General features: G+C 37.4%; 1 protein-coding gene across 1 annotated transcript in view; it reads left to right on the top strand.

Annotated features, from left to right (window-relative positions):
- Col4a6 (collagen type IV alpha 6 chain) overlaps positions 1–22373 on the top strand; it is a 285743-nt gene that overhangs the window by 94493 nt on the left and 168877 nt on the right. The gene's annotated exons all lie outside the window — the stretch shown is intronic.

Genomic DNA, 22373 nt, shown 5'->3' with positions numbered 1-22373 from the left:
TAAGCTAGCCCCACACACATCTCAAATTCCACCATTTTGAAAGTTGGTAGAGTCACTTTCATTTGAGCTCTAATGAGAATCTACCTAGCCAAGAATTATACTCTGTTCTTTTTCAGGCACAAAGAACTTAGCAAAATATACCTGTCTCTGAAAACTTTCCTAGATAAGGGTGGAACATCCCTGTGCAGCAAGATTTCTGCTAAAAGTTATTCATAGAATGTGCTGTGGCCATTCCCACTTACTCACTGAATACCATGTAGTTTTGAATGCCATGCAGTTTTGTTTCAAAAGTGGTGATAGCTTAGAAGTCTTCCCAGGAAAGAGTTTTGTAGCCCTTTGAGTGTCACTTTATCATGTCCTCCACATTTCTGGGTCTGACACTAGTATACTGGGAAACAATTTTGTCAGTTCAAGGGCAATAGTGAATGTATCATAGTCTACCCCCCATCAAAGAAGTCTTTTTTTTTTCAACAGATGGATACTATTACAGAGATTCATGACTGGCTAAGATGCAGAGAATAATTGATCATAGGGTATCTAGTCCCAATTGGTGCATCTACAATACAACCCCTACATCTAAGGCTCAGAGAAAATTCAAGGAAGGGTGGGGGATTTTAAGAGCCAGAGGACCATAAAATAGTGTCTTCTAGACATGACAAAGATGTGGCACATATGAAATCACAACAATAAGGTTGCCTAAACAAGTTATGCATAATGGCAACACAAATCAACATACCGATGTGAATGGGGGAATTTCAGAAGGTCCCACACCCAGATAAAGAGCAATCAATGCCTGCTGAGAGAGGAAAAATCAGTTTTCTCTGGGAAGGAGCTCCCTAATTGTTGTGTTATCCAATCTCAAAGGGTCAGTGCTAAACATACATGCATATAAGCAATACTAAATAGTTTTATATTTATAATTTTGTATGTAACAACAATAACTAAAGAAAAAAGTTATGAATTTGAGAGGGGGTGGTGAGGGACATAGGAGCACTTTGAGAGGAAAGAGGAGGAGTGAAAATGATTTGAATATAGTAATTATGTATGAAATTCTCAAAAATTAATAATTACAATTTAAAACAATCATATTTTAGGATAGAACTCACTACTACTACAAGAGGCAGACACTGGCACTAGAATACTGACTGATTGATTTTACAATTAGAACAACATCATTACAGCTGAGAAACAGATGGTTACATCAACAAGTCTTCGGCCTGTAGGAAAATTCATGGGGGAAGCCAGAGGATAGCAAAGAGGACTCTTGGTGTACTTGGCACCACTGCAAGGACAGTTGGTTACATAATGCTAATATTTTCTGGCAACCACGTCAAATGGGATGATCTATCCATCCTGAAGATGTATGTGCTGACCTCAGAGGACAGAAGGTAGTTTTCTTGAGCCAGAGCTTCCGCCTAGTCTTGGCAGAGCTGTATTGCCAATGAGCTCTGTTTGAACATCCCGCCTTTCAGTATTTCCAAGTCATTTTCTTCCTCCCTGTGGGCTCTCTTTCTAAGCCTGTGATAACAACATTCATTGGGTTACTGTCAGAATTGGCTATAAGCCTGGAACCTCTGCTGTCTCCTCAAAGGTAACTTTGCATCTCTGAATCTTATCTATTTCATATGTTGTAATTTCATTCATCAAAATTCTCAAGACTTCGGTGGGTGCGTTTTGTTAGGTCCTCTGGGATCCTTTATATAATCAAGTACAATTCTCAAAGGAAGAAACAAGTAATATGTTTCTGACCAAGAGTCATTGCAATGTTTTCAAGTGGAAATTATTCCACAGCAGGAGCAATTAATTTTGACTTGTTGAGCTCAGCAAATTTTCCAAAGGGGATGACATTAGAGTTCACTCTCAAATGAGAACTCTTAGGAGTAGTTTGGTTGGTATGGTAATTCCCAAATAGTAAGAACAACTTGTATCAATTTTGCTGAGGGCCTGTAAGGTACTGTCTCATGCCAGAAGTAATAAAGTTTAGCCCATGGGGAGTTTAGAAAAGTCCTAAGTCATAGGGTTCAGATGCATCATCTATTGCCTGACTCTCAGTCAGCCTTTACACATACAAGGACACTGTAAGTATTTGTTATTCTGAATGAATCACTTCACACAAGCCAACTCTTGATCCATGAATTGTCAAAATCACTTCTAAGTATGCACAAAAATATGCGAGTCATTCCTCTATAAGCCCATGGAATATTTTACTATATGCCTATAGTCACTGATTGCATTTATTGAATTTTTTTCTGTATTGGGGATTACGGAGGCAGCCATTTTAGAAAACATCTTACAAAATCAAGAAAAGTTGATAATTTTGATGTTTTTCAACTAAGCAAGTCTACTATAAAAACAGGTCTGAACTGTCCAATTTAGTAGGGCCTTTTTTTGATTTCTTGTTATCAAGGTTCTTTAAATATCCTGTGGACTAACCTGGCACAAGCTGGGAGTGGTTAGCAAAGACTGTCCTCCCATTATGGAGGCTGATAATTCACTGTTTCCTTTCTTGTACAGAATTTAAGTTTAAATTAAATTAGTTAAAATTAAATAAGATGTAAGCTTCACCTTGGACATGGTGGCACGTACCCAGAGTGCCAGTACCCAGGAGCTGAAGCAGAGGAATCCCAATTTGAAGTCTAGCGTAGACTATAATCTGAGTTGCTTACCAGCCTAAACTACATAGGAAGATCCTGTCTAAAACAGTTCATCCTGACCAAATTGGCTTCATTACAGAAACACAAAGATGGTTCAACATATGCCAATCAATAAACATAATTCACCATATAGACTCAAGGACATAAATCACATGATCATTGCAGTAGATACAGAAGAGGCCTTTGATATATCCCTTCATGATAATACTAAAGAAACCAGTAATGAAAAGAACACAGTATAACATAGCGATAACTATATATGATAGGTATGTAGCCAAAAAACATACTAACTGGAGAAAAACTGAGAGCATTTCTTCTATCTTTACCTGTAATATCCTCTACGTTTATGTGTAATAAAGGTTGACAAGGTGGCTCAGTGGATAAAAGCATTTGCCAAACAATCCTCATGACCTGAGTTCAGTACCCAGATTCCACCATGAAATGAGGGAATTAACTCAACAAATTGTCCTCTGACAGTATGCACACATCTGTACCCCCCACCTTCATAAGCATACAAGTAATTAATGAAAAGAACTTATAAAATTTGGAATAAGACAAGACTGCCAAATCTCTCTACTTTCATTCAATATAGTGCAATAATTCTTAGCCAGAGCAGTAAGACAAGAGAAAGGAGCTACAAATAGAAAATAAAGAAGTCAAATCATCCTTATTTGCAGAAACATTGTCCTATACTTAAAAGACCCTAATTCTAATGTTCTATCAGAAAACTCTTGGTATTTTTCATATTTTCAGCAATATGGCAACATAAAGAAATAACACAAAAAACTAGTATATTTCCTATATATCAACAATGACCATGTTGAGAAAGAAATCAGTAATTCACTACCATTCACTATAGTTTCAACAACAGCAAAAATACCTTGGAATAAACCTATTCAAGAAAGTAAAAGGCTTCTACAATTAAAACTTAAAAACATTGAAATAATTGTAGATGACACTAGAAGATAGAATTAGAAGAATCCTAATGTTTTCTAATTCTAATCCATGTCATGGATTAGAAGAATTACATGGACAGGTTTTATGCAATCCCCATAGAAATCCCAATGTTATTCTTCACAGAAACATAAAGACATTTTAATGTGTATATTAAAGCATAAAAACCCCAGATGCTCAAAACACAATCTAGGAGGTACCACCATACCTGGTTTCAAGTTATACTACAGAATCATAGTAGCAAAAACAGCTTGATATTGATACAAAAGCAGAAACATAAATCAGTGGAATGAAGGACTGAGGCATAAACCTATGAAGCTATAGCCATATGATTTTTATGAAGATGTAAAAAATACACACTGTTGAAAAGACAGCACCACAAAAGTAGCTATCCATGTGTAAAAGAATGAAAATAGATTCCATTCATTCTCCCCATGGAAAAATCAACTCCAGTTGTACAAAGGCCTTAACATAAGGCCAGAAACTTTGAAACTGTTAGAAGATAAAGTGAACAGTATAAGATCGAGGCATAGGAAAGCACTTTGTATTGATCCCAGTAGCTGAGGAAATAATGCCAATGATGGACAAGTGGAATTTCATGAAATTATAAAAACTGCACAACAAAGGAAACGGTTAATCATCAGTTGAAAAGCAGTCTACAGGGTTTACTAACTCCACACATCTGACACCAGATTGATATGCAGGATATTTAAAGAACACTAAAGACTTTATAACAAGAAATCAAATAACTGAATAAATAAATGGGTTGATGAGATGAACAGTTCTTAAAAGACAAATTACAAATCACCAGTACCATATGAGAAAATGTTCAAATTCACTAACCATCAGAGAAAAGTAATTTAAAAGTTACATTGATATTCCATCTTGTCCCAGTCAAAATGGCAGTCATTAAAAAACAAGTGTTGGCATAGGTGTGAACAAAAAGGAACCCCCATATACTTCTAGTCAAAATGTAGACTAATTAAACAACTATGGAAATCATTATGGAGGTTCCTCAAAAATCTAAAAATATACCTACTGTCTGACCCAGCTATCCCACCCCTGGGTATACACTGGAACTCCTTGAAGTCAACAAACCGCAGCGATCCATGAGCATCGGTATTTACCACAGCATTATTCTCAATAGCTAAATTATCAGGAAACAAAGTTACAGGGAAACAAAGGAGACAAAGGTTGTAGGGGCGATGTTTTATATAGAGAGAAAAGTGGAAACTGAGAAGACTAAAGTTATAGAAGTCATGAGATGACATTATAGCATTTAAAGGAGACTAATGGTGATTAGAACGGGCAAGGGTTGGTAAGTGATGGAGAATATTCTTAAAATACGTTATATACATGTATGAAATATTCTTATGGAGCTAGGTACCATGTGTAATGAATACACATCAATTGAAAAAAGAATAAATGGCACAAGAAAATCCTAAAATTCATGTGATGTCACAAGTATCGAATATCCGGGGTTGAGGATTTAGCTCAGTGGTAGAGCGCTTGCCTAGCAAGCCCAAGGCCCTGGGTTTGGTCCTCAGCTCTGGAAAGAAAAAAAAAGAAAACAAGTATAGAATATACAAAACAATTTTGATCAAAAAGAATAATGCTAGAGAAATCATAATACCTGAAATCAAAGTACATACCCATAGTAGCAACACCACTATGGTTTGACACAAAAACAGAAATATTGACAAATATAATAAAGCAAAGGACTCAGAAATAAATCCACATAACCAGAGCCACCTGATTTTAGACAGTGATAACAAAAATACATATTGAAGAAAAGACAGCCTCTTCAACAAGTGATTCTGGGAAAACCAAATGTATACATGTAGAATGTATGAATGAAATTAGATCGCCTTGCCCTGCACAAAAATCACTTCAAAATAAAAATTAGAGTGAGTTGGACATGTAGCTCAATGGTAGAGTTTACTTGTCTGGCATACACAAGGCTCCAGATTTAATTCCCAGTACCACTAAAATATTAAAAATGTAAATATAGTCCCACAGTTGCACCAGTCACATTTCAGGTTTTGAATGGCCAGAAGTGGCTAGTGGTTAGTTAGCTAATTGAACAGTGTATTTACAGAGCATTTCTATCTTCATGGAAGGTCCTACTAAATTCCTCATTGCCACCCTAGATAATAGCTTTAATTGTATATTCTTTGTATATGAATGACCATAAAATTATTCACTATGAAATGAGTGAATGGATGGATGGGTGAATTAGTATGAAAGTATAGCATTACAAAGCTATTTGAAACATACAAAATTAGTTCCAAGAGTAATCACTACACTGTTTAGAAAGGTGGTTTGAACAGAGTACCAGGGTCCTGTGTGTAAGATTAGAAAGTTGAGTAGGGTATTGGTACAGGGCCATGAATTGTATCATAGCAAGAGAGTTGGAATAATTACTGAGGAGAAAATCAGATAGCTCAGAAACAGAGAAGCTGTAGCAATAATCAAATCCATGGCAATACTGAGCAGGCAAAGTAAGTAATGAGGTCAAAAAGCCAAAAATATTAAAATGAGGCCAAGAGGCGGGGTAGAAAGCAGGTCAGGAAGAGCAGTTGAGGACAGAGGCATTGAACTACATGAAGGTAGCTGAATTTTGGGCTCCAGGATTTAAGGGCTGGGTAAACTTTCATTCCTGAGATCAAAATCCCTTCCTTTCCTAATTATATCGCTGACTCTCCCAAGAAGGGAGGCTTTTACACTTCTACTGGATGCTGTGTTTAGACAGAGTTATCTGTAAATACATGGAAGAAGAGGATTTGGCTCCAACTACAGGTAGTTTTCAAATTTGGAAGGCTGGGGCTTTAAGTGGGCTGAGAAGTGAACTTCTGAGAGCAATGACTCTGGGCAGAGTAAAATACAAGTGTGCTAAAAGAAGAACCTATCAACGGGCAGAGAAATGAAAAGTTAAAAGGGGGAAAGGTCAATCACAGACAGAAGATATTAATATTGTTGTAAATATAATTTACAATACGTTGTAAATATATTAATATATTGTTGGTTGCAAATTGTACACACACACACACACATATAAATATAAAATTATTTTCATCAGGATTGTGGACTAGAATTCAGAAACTAGTGGGTCTAATTTAGTGAGAAACTACAGAGAACTGAAGCTCCAAGCTTCTGCCCTGTTTTCTGAGATATTCTACTGTCCCCTCCTAGTTTTCCTGAAAGCCTCTTTAGTTCTTTTCTACAAACTTAGTCTCATTCCGAAGTGGCAATTTAAAAATCTGTTTCCCAACATTTTTTGTGGTTTTGGGCAGAATGTTTGGCCACAAAGGAAATTGAATGTGGAGAGACTATTCGAGGTGGCCATTTTCAAACCCATGAATCAAGCAGACTGGCTGATGTTTCTCTCATATCTTGTAAAGTTTAGCCTGGCAATAAGATCCTATCTTGGTTAACTTCTTGCATATTATAGATACTTAAAATTCACTTACACTTTCAGCTGTTTTCACACCCAGTGTTCAGATTAGTACCCATTTTCTAAACAAGTTTCAAGAACGAGAGCAAAGAAAACTGTTCCTGTAGATGTTAACGATAGTGCAATCTCATTTTGAACCATGGATTTTGAGATCACAATGTATGGTAGACAGACTAGAAGTAGTCCTCCCAACAGAGTAGACAAGCCTTTCTTCAGACCTTAAGAAAACAATCCTACAAGCAGAGTTGAGGCATTAGAGCAGCCAACTGTGTACCAACAGTGCATTTGCAAGTCCAGGACTCTCTCCCAATGCTCCTCTTACCCCTCCAGCAGTACTGACAAGAAGCTTAGATTCCTGTGTAAGAGCAATCTAAAACCCACTATGTATGTGCACTGTCAATTTTTACAAAATTACAGATCTTTATTCCCAAGGCCGTTTCCTGTTCTGACTCCACTTATTCTTCTACCTCATGTAACTTCACTTTTCAGCCTCCAATTCCAGTGCTGAGGCATGAGTCTACTCAATTAAGTCTACTCAAATGTGGACAGTTCTCTTGGCATGCATGAGCAATCATATGTCCAAAGTAAATTGATGACTAACCATGTGTCCAAGAGATCCACAGGGCTTAAAGAATTAAAAGGCTTATTCTTATGGTTAAACACTGGGAATGCCATGTCATTCCTGTCCACTGATTTTTCTATTATCAGCTGGAAAGGCACCAGCAGATCTCTTGTTCTTCTGCCAGGATGCAAACTAGCCCTTCTTTCAGATCCCACTTTGGTTCTCAGGGTTAGGAATCTGATTGGCACAGCTAATAGAAGATATAAGGTCATAATTAGAGTGCTACAGCATCAGCCTGAATTTTCCATAATCATTATTGAGTTTTATAATACCCATCTTTGGGTCTTCATGGCATTGTTCACAACTCAATAGAAAAACTTCTATAATATAGCTATTCATGAGAAGAGAAAGCAATGAGTTTTGGTACTATAACTCATATCCTAGTGTGTAGGTGAGGAAATTGAAGCTCAGAGAGCGGAGGTAACTTGCCCAAGATTGCACAGCTTGTAAACCCTGAATCAGAGTTTACTCCCATGCCTGTTTTGATTCAGAGCATATGCTGTTGCCTCCTTTTAGAAGGTGTCTATCTCCACCTATCAGCACTAGCAGGAGTTCCTCTGATTTCATTGAGTGGAAACTGAAACCACACTGGACTGTTCATTTTCTGTTGGAGAACTGGACTACACAGTCCTATTTGACATGTCAGCAATGGTGGGGGGACCCATTGCATGAATCTGTAGAACTCTTACCATAAGTATTTGTTGGGAATCTATTATGTACCTCACATGGAAAGGTGATTGAAAACGGAAAAGAAACAGAACATGCCATTGAAGAATATGTAACCAAAGACATAAGGTTTTGCATAACAAAAGGAGCAATGAGGCAGTTCCCCAAAAAAATTAAACAAAGAATTACTGTGTGATCCAGTTGTTTTCTAACCAAATCATCAGATTACTGCCCATCTTTGCAACAAATTTCAACAGAGCAAAAGAAAAAAATAGAATCTGTCTCTGTCTCTGTCTCTCTGTCTCTCTGTCTCTGTCTTTGTCTCTCTGTCTCTGTCTCTCTGTCTCTCTCTGTCTCTCTCTCTGTTTGTGTGTGTGTGTGTGTGTGTGTGTGTGTGTGTGTGTGTGTGTGTGTGTGTGCCAACTCATTTAACAACTATGCTATGAACGTTGGCTTTACAAAATTTTGCCTGGACACTTGTTTCTAGTTCTTTGGGCACATATACCAAGCTATGGAATTGCTGGATGGCATAGTCATGCTATGTCTAGTTTACTGAAGAACTGCTATGTTTCTCCAGAAATCCACTTACTTGGTTTGAAACAAGAGCTCTGAACTTTGAGTTGAATCTTGTCTTTGTTACTTCCTAGCTACATGACCTTAAGAAATGATATGACTTCTCAGCTTTCTCATTTGCTGAGTAAGATGATTTGGGGTACTCTATGGTGCAGTGCCTAGGGTTACACACAATTGCCTGACATACTGTAAACACTAAATACATGGCAACTACTAGAATTAATTTTGCAAGCCTCATCTAAAATATGATATACAGTCAAGGATCTCAGCTAAGCAGAGCCACAGCCCTCTTAGTGACTTTTCTACTTATCCTTGCCCCACTCCATTCAAGGACTCAGGAAGTAATTTGAATTTCAAGAAAAAATATCTATCCTGGTTCTTTAACCTCTTAATTATTTAAATTATTGGACTTTGTGTGTGAGGGAGAGAGTATATATACTTATATGTATGTACACATATATCACATACACAATAATTTTCCAATGACAAAATCTTTAAACATCTCAAATACACATGTGGCTGTGACTAAAGAGGAAGGGATTCCCTATTCAAGGAGAGGCAATGGAGTCTGCTAGTGAATAGTACATGTTCTGAACAGACATAGGAATGAAATCCACCTCAGGGGTTATTAGCTGTGTACTCTTAGACAATTTACCTCATCCACCTCTGAGTCTCAGTTCCTTGCTTGAAAATACAAAACCATGACAAGCAATGCCTATCAGTGCTACTCATTTTGTGAATCTTAAATAAGATAACCACATCTTACCAATAGTCACATAGCAAAAGGGTCAACCTCTCTCTGGTGCTACAGAAATTCCCATGACTTGAACTGAGCTTGTTTCCCACACACCACAAGTCATCAGTGGCTCGTGGGAATTAAAGAGCCAAGGGACTTCATCTAGACCTGAAAGAATATCAAATGATCATAAATATTCTTCCCAAATGAAGTCAAATTCTGCCATAACAAAAGCAGTACAAGACTCTCAAATGGATTTTTTCAGGTCCCTGCTTATAATTAGTCTCTGTTGGAAGTTATGTTTTTCTAAGAGGGATTAACTTTCCATCTGTACAGATGTTTCCTTCATGTTAACATCTGTGGTACTCTGTGCACTCAACTTGTCTTATTTGATCATCAGAACAGTTCTGTTGTGAGTTATTATTCCTACTGTGGGGCCACAGGAACTTGTTCAGAACTAGTCTGTGTCAGAAGCAGGATTTGAACCAAGATCTTTTCTAGACCATACTTGCCTTAAAGAATTCTAGAGACTTTTTTTTGCTGTTGCTTAAGTAGAAATCAAGAAATGCAAAGCCAGTTTCCCAGAGTTACTCAGACAAAAATAAAGCAGGGACTAGAAACTCATTCAAGGAATGCCATCTCATGTTACTTTATTACCTCTGACCGGATGAATGATGCAATGGTTCATTGGTTTTAAAGATGAGTAAAAGATTGGGGAAGATAGTAACTTCCTCCCATACCTTAATTTCTTCCATTTGGCCTTCCTTTTTCTCACCCACCCTTGAGCTCACTCATAAGGAGACGCACAAACATAGGCAATCCACAGGTGGTTTTAGTTCTAGAATATTAATGGACATTAACCACTGTGGTGGGTAGTTGTATGTGTTCACTCAGGTAGACTTTGGTTCACTATTTCTTCAAACAACAGTCTAGATGTTACTGCAGAGAAATTCTTTAGAAGAATGAACACTTAAACTGGTAGACTTTGATTAAAGCAGACTAATCTGTAATGTGGGTAAGCCACACCCAAACATTTGAATGCCTGAAAACTTTCCTGAGGAAAAAGAAATTTTGCTTCCAAAATATGTTTGGAGGACTAGCAAGAATTCTCAGTATGTAAAAGCACTTGTGCAAGCCTGATGACCTGAGTTTGATCCCCTAGAATCCATGTTTAAAAAGCAAGGTGCAGTGGCAGGCATTTGTGATCTAGTAATCCTAAGGCAAGATTGGAGGCAGAGACTAGAGAATAGTCTAGAAACTCACAGGCCATTAATCTTTGAGTATGCAGTCTGACAGGGGAAACAAAAGTGGCCCTGCCTCAATAAGGTGGACAAAGAGAATAGACTCTCAAGAGTTGTCCTCTGATCTCCAACATGTATGCCACAAAGCACATGCATCCACACTCATATACGTATGACATGCACACTCCTAAAGATTTTTTTAAATAAAAAATAAGAAAAAATACCTTTGGACTCCAGCCTCAACTCTTCCTTGGGCCTCCATACTGTGGATTTCAAACTTGCAACATCTACAACCATCTGTTCATGAGTTCAAGGATAGAGCAGCCCCTAAATCTATAGATTTCTCTCAATCTCTCTTTTCTCTCCTCACTCTTTTGTTAAAGAAGATGGATTCTTTTGCCCTGTAAGACTTTCCTAATTTGAGTTGATTGTTTCTTGATCCCCCAAAATTACTTGAAAATAAATTAAAAAGCTTCTGCACAGCAAAATAAACTATCAATAGAGTCAACAGCCTACAGAATGAAAGAAAACCATTGCCAGCTATATTTCAGACATGGACTTAACAGCTAAAATATATATAGAACTGCAAAAAAGAAATTAAATACCAAGACCACAAACTGCCAGTCAATAAATGGGCCAATGAACTTAACAGTTCAGTTCTCAAAGGAAGAAATACAAATACTCAATAATTATTTTTTTTTTGAGACAGGGTTTCTCTGTGTAGCTTTGCACCTTTCCTGGGACTCACTTGGTAGTCCAGGCTGGCCTTGAACTCACAGAGATCCGCCTGGCTCTGCCTCCCAAGTGCTGGGATTAAAGGCGTGCGCCACCACCGCCCGGCTATTTTTTTAATTTTAAGATTATAATGTAATTATATCATTTCTGTCTCCCACTTTCTCCCCCTAAACCCTTCCATATACCCCTCTTTGCTCTCTTTTAAACTAATGACCTCTTTTTCATTATTACATGCATATATGTATATACATATATTCCTAAATATAGCCTCTTCAGTTCATATAATGTTACTTGTGTGTATGTTTTTAAGGCTGGCCATTTGATTCCAGATAACCAATCAGTGTGCTCTTCCCTGAGGAGGGCTGCCTCTCCTGATCCTAGTTTTACTCAGTTATCTATACTTGTTCGTGTGGAATTAAGGTATGGTGGACTTTTCCCCATGCAGTTTGGCAAAGTCATTGGTGTCCTCCTTGTTTAGATCGTGTTTGGGAAGTCACATTGGTGAGAATTTATGGGTGTAGTTGCTGATGTTACTAGGAGACACAAACTCACAGAACACTCTCCAATCCTCTGGCTCTTGCAGCCTTTTCTGCCCCATCTTGCACAATGATCCCTGAGCCTTAGGTACAAGAGATTTTTGTAGATGTATCTACTGGGACTGTGCTCTACAAGTCTGCATTTGGATCGATTGTGGTTTTCTGTCATAGTCCCTGTCTGTTGCAAAAAGAAGTTCCTTGATGAGAGGTGAGGACTACATTTAATCTGTGGGTATAAGAACAGATGTTTATAGATTCTTGTTAGAGATTATGCTGGTTCAGAAAATAAATGATTGTAGATTCTCCTTGAATAACTGTGACTTCACTAACATTGAGTAGTTATCTAGATTTCCAGTATCAGATATAAAAACATACTTGTTGAAAGGGTCTTAAATCTAAGTAGAGAGCTGTTGGTTATCACCAAGATATACATGCCACTATTGTACCCTTAGGGTTATCCTGCCATGCTTGTTACTGTTGTTGTTCCTAGACATCATAGGAGATAGAACTGTTAGTTGCATGATGCCTTCTGGTACCATGAAAGCTAGTCCTCAGGGAAGAGCCATTCCAATCAGTACTAGCCCAGGAAACTCTGAAGTGCATGTTGTCTACAACAATAGGGACTTACCTTCCACCTCCTGTGGAGGGCAACAAGGGCAATAGCAACAGAATGCGTGTGTGGGGAATCAAAAGCATTCACTATCTACAGCATCAATTTAAACTGTGTTGAGATTCTCTCCACCCATCAGTTACTATCAAAAAAATTGCTAGAGTAGATATGGGGAAAGAAGAACCTTTATCCACCATTTTGATGGTGTAACTATTGCAGCCACCAAGAAAACCAGTGTGGGAGAGCTTCTCAAAAAATCAAAACTACAACTATGTCAATTCTGGGCACATATCTACCTGTATGACTGACTCTACTTCACACTACAGTGAAACTTTCACATGGATGTTTATGCCTGCTCAGTCCATTCATAATAGCTAAGAAGTGAGACCACCTGAATGGATAATAAAGCACGATACACATGTACAATTGAATTATTGAATTATAAAGAAAATTAAATTATAACATTTTCAGGAAAATGAACAGATCTGGAAAGCATTGTATTAAGTGAGGTAGCTCAGATACAAAAGGCATATGTTCTTTTTCAAAGGTAAAGCTCAGACTTTGTTAAATATGTATATCTAGGTGAGTAAATGTAAGTAATGTCCAGGAATCCAGAAAAGAGGCCATGAGACTGGAAAAATAGGCTGTAAGGCAAGGAAGCATGAAAGACAATGTAATTAAGTAGAAAGTGGAATACTGGGGCATACATATAAGGTTACCGTGAAAAAAAAAATAGGGACAAGGAGATAAGGGGGAAGCAAGATGAGGGGACAGAATCAACCAAAATGAAATATGTATCAAAATGCTATGTGGAAACCTGCTACTTTGTAAGTTAATTATGAAAAATAGAAATAGAGGCCAGTGAGATAGTTCACCTAATAAAGGCATCTACCACCAGTCCTGATGACCTGAGTTAGATTCTGTGGTACCCAACCACATGATGGAAGGAGAGAACCAACTCCTGCAGGACATCCTCTGACCTCCATATTCACTCTATGGCTTGTGTGCACTTCACACACATACACATGAAATGAATAAATGTAGTAAGTTAGAATAAAACATTAAAAAGGAATTGGCAATTTGGGGTTGCCTAACATGCACAAGACCCTGTATTTCAAAAAGAAATAATCAGACTCCATTCTCAGACTATTCCACATACTGATTCGAGATACTTTCATCATTAGCAATGGACAAAATATCTGTGATATCTGTTTGTTCCCTTTCCAGTAATGTTAGCAGATATTGGTATTTATTGCCTTACTCCATTACTTCATTCCTGTTGCTTCTATAATTCTATTTTCTTATGCATTCTTGAACACTTCATTTTAAAGAAACATCCCTTCATTAATTTTTATGATTTACTTTTAGTTATAGTTCAGTGAGGAAAATTAGGAGAAATGCTTGATTCCATTACCTTTTAAAAAACATTTTAAAAATAAAGTTTACCATTTACCAAATATAAGTGGTACATGCATGTACATTTATGTGTGTGCATGAACAAGTGTGTGTGTATGTGTATGTGTGTGTGTGTGTGTATGTGTGTGTGTATGTGTGTGTGTGTGTGTGTGTGTGTGTGTATGTGTGTGTGTGTGTGTGTGTGTGTGTGTGTGTGTGTGTGTGTGTGTGTGTGTGTGTAGGAAGTGCACTGTCATGAGCTTATGGAATCACTAACAATGTAATCATTTCATTTAGTGCAGATATCATTATAAATGCTCACATTATTGCTATTTTGCCAGATTTGCCTCCCTTAAATGACCCACATACTTTGTTGTGTTTGTACAGTGTTACTGAGTTACAGTATAGTTGTTTTATACTGTATAAATATATACAGTATATATATATATTATGAACATACATACAATGTGTTCATAAATATATTTCACAAGTTTAGACACAATCAGGAATGGATCATCATAGTCAAGGAAGCAGACTTAGCTTTCACACTCCACCATGTCTTTGTAACCCTCCCCTCACAACTCTCCACTCCCCTCAATCCTGGCACAACAAAATATCTGCTATGTAGTGTTCTAGAAATTCAGAATGCATTTGCTTTCTCTTCCAACTGCTTTTGCTCAATATAATCATTTTTATATTTATGACATTGCCTGTACTCACGATCCTTTATGAGATTAATGGTTCATAAATATTTTCACTGAGTTTTACATTCTAAAACTAACGTAATAGCTTCCTTATTGATTTCTTCTTGTTGCTGTGATCAAATGCTTGACAAGAAGCAACTTAAGGGAAGGAATTAGGGTAAATATTGGCTTACAGTTTAAGGGTATAATCTGCCATGACAGGGAGGTCATGGGATGGTAGACAGTGAATGAGTTAGCAAGTCACATTGTGGCTATAGTCAGAAAAGAGAGGTGTATGCTTTTTCTCAGCTTGCTTTTTCCTTCCCATTCACTTCAGGACCCGGCTATATTAGTTTTCTTCTCGGTTACTGTGCAAAAAAAGCATTACCAAAAGCAACATAGGGGGAAATCTTAAAGTTTAGACTCTATCATCCAGAGAAATCAGGAAAGGATCTCAAGCAAGGCAGGAACCTGGAGGCAGAAGCTGATGCAGAGGCCATGGAAGGATACTGCTTACTGGCTTGCTCCACATGGCTTGTTCACCCTGTTTTCTTATACAACCCAGGACGACGTGCCCAGGGATGGTGGTGTGTCCCTACACACAGTAATGGTCAATGGTCAATCAATGGTCAATCAAGAAAACTTCCCACAGACATGGCCACAGGCTATCTGGTGGACAGAATTCCTCAACTGAGGTTCTCTCTTCCCAAATAACTCTATTTGTGTCACATGGACAAAACTAACCAGCACAGCCCATGGGATGGTGTCATTCATATTCAGGGTATGTTTTCCCTCCTTAATTAAACCTTTCTGGAAATACTCTTATAGATACACACAGGGGTCTGTTTCCATGATTCTAAGCCCAGTCAAGTTGATGACAACGATTAATGATCAGATCTAGCACAAGTAATTTAAAAAAATTGGATGGTGTCCAGTTTCTCAGTATGTCTCATATATCATTTTTAGTATTATATAAAACATCTTTACCTAATATAAGAATATAAAGATGGTTTTCCTAATTTTTCTACTGAAAGTTTTAAGGCTTTGTGCTTACATTATTATGCTTGTAATATAGTTTGAATTGATTTTGTACATAGCATGAGGTGTAGATCCAAATCATTACTTGTTTATTCTGTATGTGAATGCCCACCTGTTCTAGCAGCATTTGCTGAAGACTATTTTCTCTTCTGAATTACCTTTTCATCTTTATAAAAATATCAATTGCCAATGTATATGTAGATATGTTTTTAGACACTCTATTCTGTTCCACTGATATATGTGTGTCAGTCTTTAAACTGGTAGTGTTGTTATGGTTTGAATCTGACATGTCTCATGAAAGATTTTGTGTTTAAGGCATGGGTACCACTGACAGGGTACTCTAGCATATAGAAATACAACCGATTGTTTTATTGATCTTATACAAGTCAATATTAATAAACTCACCTGTGGTCTCATACATTAATGAATTCATAATGTGATGGCATTATTCATTAGTGGAACACAAATGAAGTGGTACCCAGTTGGATACAGTGTCAGTTCCTCCCCAACCCCTCTATCTGCTACCATGATATTCTGCCTCAAAACAAGCATGCAGCAATGGAATAAAGTGACCATGAAATGACTAACTAAAACTATGAGCCAACATAAATCTTGCCTCCTCTACATTGTTTTTCTTGGGTATGTTAATTACAGCAGTGAAACACGGATATCTTCATTGCTGTAATTTAAACCTTTTTCTCTCAAAAGTCATTTAACTCTGTCAGATACTTCCAATTGCCATGTAAAAATTTGAATTACATTGAATGTATGATACCTCTCTTGTAGATATCATACTATCTTTTCTGTAGTTTGTGTCATCTGTGAATAAGGACTTTTGTACTTCTTCCCTTCAAATCTGAATCTATCTTCTTTGCATGCTTTGTAGCTCTGGATAGAACAAGCGCCATGTTGAATGAAAATGAAAATGTGATAGAAATGCAGAGATTTTTGTCTTTTTCTTAGTCTCAATGGCCAAAGTATTAAAGTCTTCCATCTCTTGGTATAATGCTAATTGCAGTATTGTTGTTTTGTTTGGGTTTTTGTTTGTTTTGGTTTGGTTTGGTTTTGGTTTTGTTGTTGCAGATTTGCTCTGTTTAGTTGTGGTTTGGTTTTGTAGCTATATTTTAGCAGGTTGAAGATGGTGCCTTTTACTTCTTACATTACATTTAAACCAAGAAAAAAGAATAATTTTTTTCAAATTCATTTTTGACATCTACTTAGATTTTAGCCAGTCACATGCAGTTCTTTCTTTGATCATAAGTATGACTGATAACATTTGTTGTTTTTTAGTTCTTAAACCAACTACAATACCTGAAATAAATTACATTTGCCCATAATGTCCATCACTTTTATGTTGCTGAAATTAAAACCTAAATTTTATTAAGAATTTTTAACCTATGTATCTTAAAAAATATTGCCATGCATGGCCACACCTATGTCACATCCAAGAATGACAGGATACAAATGCTCAGAAGAATGGGAATAGAAATTGGGTGAAATAAACAAAAACAACAGCTACTCTCCACAGAGTTAGATATGACCAAATAAGACTTTAAAATTGGAAATATATTTATGTTCCCCCCTGCCCCAACAACCTGAAGCCATTTGCCACTACATTTATGATTAAGCATGAATTGGTTCTAAAAATGACTGCTCTATAATAGTTCTAATTGAGTCAGTAAGACAGGAAACAATCCCCCACAGGCAGCTTTGTGGAAGAGTTGGTATAAGACAGGAATTTTTTCCTAAATATTTGATAGAAGCAAACACTGAGGCCATATTGCCCAGAAGTTTCTATTATGGGGATATTTTTAACTCTCAATTCCATTTCCTTAATAGGGAAAGAACTTCCTACCTTATCTATTTTTTCTCGGGTGAGATTTGGTATTTTATGTTTTGTAAAAAAAATAAATAAATAACATCCAGGAAAGGCACAAAGCTACACAGAGAAACCCTGTCTCGGGAAAACCCAATAAATAAATAAATAACAGAAAATGTAACTACAGCTTTACCACAAACAGGCTTTCTAAAATCATTTTTGTGTCACTTTGCCTAGAAATAGAAAGAAAAGTAGATGAGTTTTAAAGTACTAACACATGGAATGAGAGACAGAAATCCTGGGCCACTCTGTGTGTGGGTTTGGCTAATTGCAAAGTATTTGACCTGCAATTTGACTTTGTTTTTTGACATGTGATGATTTGTGTGTGAGGGCTCTCTCTCTCGCTCTCTCTCTCTCTCTCTCTCTCTCTCTCTCTCTCTCTCTCTCTCTCTCTCTCTCTCTCTCTCTCTTTCTCTCTTGTGTATATGAGAGAGAAAGAGATGCTTTTAAAGTCAGTTTCCACTAACAAAGTAGACTACTTGACTAGTTTCTATTTTCTGCAGATAGAAAGGGATTAGGGCTGTTCATTCTAATTTTAGAAATCCAGGCATACATGACAAGTTGATTTGCCTTGCTCATGATGCAAACAAAACTACACTTCTGAAAGAATTTTTGTCTTAAAATTTCAGCAATAAAATGAAGTAGAAATAACTTCATGTTCTTGGCAAATAAAAACTGAGGTCTTGATCTTCTATGGACTTGGATTTGTACTTTGTGTGATTTTTCTCCCTTTTATTGAAAATAGATACTTTCCTCATACATATAATATATCCTGATTATAGTTTCCCCTCCCTCTACTTCTCTCAGTTCCTCCCACCTCCACTTCCTTCTCAATCCACTTCATTTCTTTTTTTTTCATTAGAAAAGAACAGGCTCCTAAGAGATAACAACCAAACGTGACAAAATAAAATATAACATGAAGCAAAAACTATCACATCAAAGTTGGACATGGCAACCCAACAGGAGGAAAAGAGTCCCAAGAGCAGACACAAGAGTCAGAGACACACTCATTCTCACAGTCAGGAGCCCCATAAAAGCACTAAGCTGATAGCTCTAAGATGCATGCAGAGGACCTGGTGCAGAGCCATGTAGGCCCTGTGCTTGCTGCTTCAGTGTCTGTACTCTCATGTACCTTGCTTAGTTGATTCAGAGGGTCTTGTTTTCCTGGTGTCCTCCATCCCCTCTGACTCTCAAAATCATTCTAACTCCTCTTCTGCAGGGTTCCCTGAGCTCTGAGGGAAGTATCTGATGAAGATCTCCAATTTAGACTCTCTCTTTGCATAATGTCTGGCTGTGGGTCTCTGTACCTACTCTCATTTGGTGCTGGAGGAGGCCTCTCTAATGATGACTGAATAAGGCACTGATCTATGAATATAGCAGAATATCATTTGGGATCATTTTATTGATACTTTACTTTTTTGTAGACCAGTAGTGTTTGGTTTTACCCTAGATCTCTGAGAGATCTATTCTCTGGATCTTGGTTACCCAAGCAGTGTTGGGTATGGGTTCCTTCTTGTGGAGTGGGCCTTACATCAAAACAGACATTATTTGGCTACTCCCACAAGTTCTGTGCCAATGTTGCCCTACCATATTTTTCAGGAAGGACAGATTATAGGTCAAAGGTTTTGTGCCTTTGTTGGTGTCCATGTTTCTCTTTTGATAAACTGCAGAGTACTTTCCCACACCAAAGAGAATAGGACAGAGGGGAGAAGGCTCCATGTAGGAAGTAGCTCAGCTTCTCCATGTTCAATGAGTTGTGTGTGTTGTCCTTGGCAATGGAGCCCAATGTCAGTTTGCAAAGAGTAATCCTTTGTCTTAGCAACAGCCTGGGTTGTTTGGAAATTTCCATAGGACCTACTTGGCCACCAACTGAACTGAATGTGCCCTCATCCCACCGCTGGAAGTCTTGCCTAGCAATAAGAGATGGCCAGTTGAGACTATGATTATCCATTACTAGGAATGCTCATTAGGATCAACTTCATAGATTCCCAGGAGTTTCCTCTGAGCTAGGTTTCCACACCAACACCCCCAAATGCTCCCCAATTCCAGCCACCTCTCCCTGCACTCTCTCCCTCCACCCTATTTCCCCCAACACCTGATAGTCCCATGCCTATCCCCAATCACCTCCAGTCAACCTGTAGAATCTATTCAGTTTCCCCTTCCTAGAGATATTCATGTGTGCCCCCCCAGACTCCTCCTCTTTACCTAACCTCTCTGGATCTATGGGTTGTAGCTTGGATATCATTTACTTAACAGTTAATATCTACTTATAAGTGGAAAAATACCATATTTATCTTTCTGGATCTGGGGAACCTCACTCAGGATGAGTTTTTTTAGTTCCATTCATTTGCCTGCAAATTTCATGATGTCAATTTTTAACAGCTGAGTAATACTCCATTGTGTAACTGGGCCACATTTTCTTTATCCAATCTTTGGTTGAGGGATATACATGTTGTTTTCAGTTCTTTTCTGGTTATTATGAATAAAGCCTCATTGAACATGGTTGAGCAAGTGTCCTTGTGGAAGGATAGATCATCCTTTGGGTATATTCCCAAGAGTGGTAGAGAGAGATTTTTGAGGTAGATTGATTCCCAACTTTCTGAAGAACTGCAATATTGATTTCCATAGTGGCTCCACAAGTTTACACTCCCACCAGCAACAGAGGACTGTTCCCCTTGCTCTACATCCTTGCTAGCATGAGCTGTCACTTGTGTTATTGATCTTAGCCATTCTGATGGGTGTAAAATGGAATCTGAGAGTCATTTTGACTTGCATTTCCCTGATGGCTAGGGATGTTGAACATTTCTTTAAGTGTTTCTCAGCCATTTGAGTTTCCTATGCTGAGAATTACTTGCTTAGATCTATACCCCATTTTTAATTGGATTATTTGGATTTTTGATATCTAGTTTCTTGAGGTCTTTATATATTTTGGATATTAGTCCTCTATTGGATGTGGAGTTGGAAAAAAATCTTCTCCCATTCTGTAGGCGGCCTCTTTATCCAACTAACAGTGTCCTTTGATTTACAAAAGCTTTTCAGTTTCATGAGGTCCCAATTATTAATTATTGATCTTAGTGCTTGTGCTGTCAGTGTTCTGTTCAGGAAATTGTCTCCTGTGCCAATGTACTCAAGGCTATTTCCCACTTTCTTTACTATCAGGTTTGAGTGTATGTAGTCAGAAGGTTTCCCTGGTTCTGCCTGGCCATGTGGTCCTACAGCTGTTTATAAAATAATCACTCGGAAGCTTATATTAATTATAACTGCTTGGCCATTAGCTCAGGCTTATTACTGATGAGCACTTACACTCAAATTAACCCATAATCCTTATCTATATTTAGCCACATGGCTTGGTACCTTTTCTCAGTTCTGCCTCATCATCTTGCTTCCTCTGTGTCTGGCTGGCGACTCCTGACTCTCCCTTCCTTTTCCCAGCATTCTCTTAGTCTGCTTGCCCTGCCTATACTTCCTGCCTGGTTACTGGCCAATCAGCATTTTATTAAACTAGTGTACAAGAGTATTTTCCCACAGCATTTCCCATTTTTGGTTTTATTAAAAAGGAAGGCTTTAACTTTAACATAGTAAAATTATATATAACAAACCATTATCAAGCAACAATTGCAGTTATAATATCTAGTCTATTTGTATTTGGCAAAATTAAAGAAAATATTCTATCTTATATTTGTGAGTCTAAGGTTTCATATATAATTTATCTTTTATCATAACCAAGGAAAATTATAACTATTTAGTCTTTAACTACATCAAAGACCCCAGAAGGATATAATATTACCTACGTGAATAGGAAGTGCATTGTAAGCAACTTCCAAAAATCTAGAATGACAGGGACAGCTGGCTGCCTGAACAGTCATCCAAAGTTCCTCTACTATGGTGGGGCATCCATCTTCAGCCTATAGACCTATAGTTTCTCAGTTGCTTCTCCCTGTGTCTTGCAGAATGTCTGGCAGGAACCTGAAGAACCATCTCATCTTGCAAAGTTCAGTGGTCACCTTCCTATGAGTCCTGCATGTCCAGTTTATACAACATACTGTCAATCAGTCAACGCAAGGGCACTTTTTTGCCCAGTGGCTAACTTTTGCTGCAAAGAAAGCAAACTCCATAATGAGTTTTTTTGATGCCCATCATCCTCCTTGAAATAATTGGTGCTGCCAGGAGCAGATATGTCTCATTGTCCAGAACAGTCTAAGTTTTTAAAACATTTTAAATGCTATATTCTGTATGTCTTTGAAATGTTTGAAGATTACCTACTTCATTGAAATATATCTATGCATACCTATAAAACTTAACTAACATGGCTATAAGTTTGATTATCATGATTGACTAATTATTAATCTATATTTCTTAATTATATATTACAATTTTAAATGAGCTGCACAAACATAATACCTTAAAAAAGAGTAGAAATATACATACAGTATAACAAAATTAACTTTAAATTTGTGTCAATAAATTAAAATCCATAGCAATGTAAAACATTTTAAACAAGCTGTTGCTCTTTAAAAGTAGATTCAATAATCTACCCTTATATCCTATCATATCTATACTATCCACTTTTCTTTTTTAGAAAAATATTGTATTTATA

The sequence above is a fragment of the Peromyscus californicus genome, unplaced genomic scaffold (assembly GCF_007827085.1).
Source record: "Peromyscus californicus insignis strain IS unplaced genomic scaffold, ASM782708v3 Scaffold_10__1_contigs__length_136768540, whole genome shotgun sequence".
Taxonomy (NCBI): Eukaryota; Metazoa; Chordata; class Mammalia; order Rodentia; family Cricetidae; genus Peromyscus; species Peromyscus californicus.
Note: the sequence above shows the minus strand (reverse complement) of the source record. Positions and strands in the feature narration are given on the sequence as shown.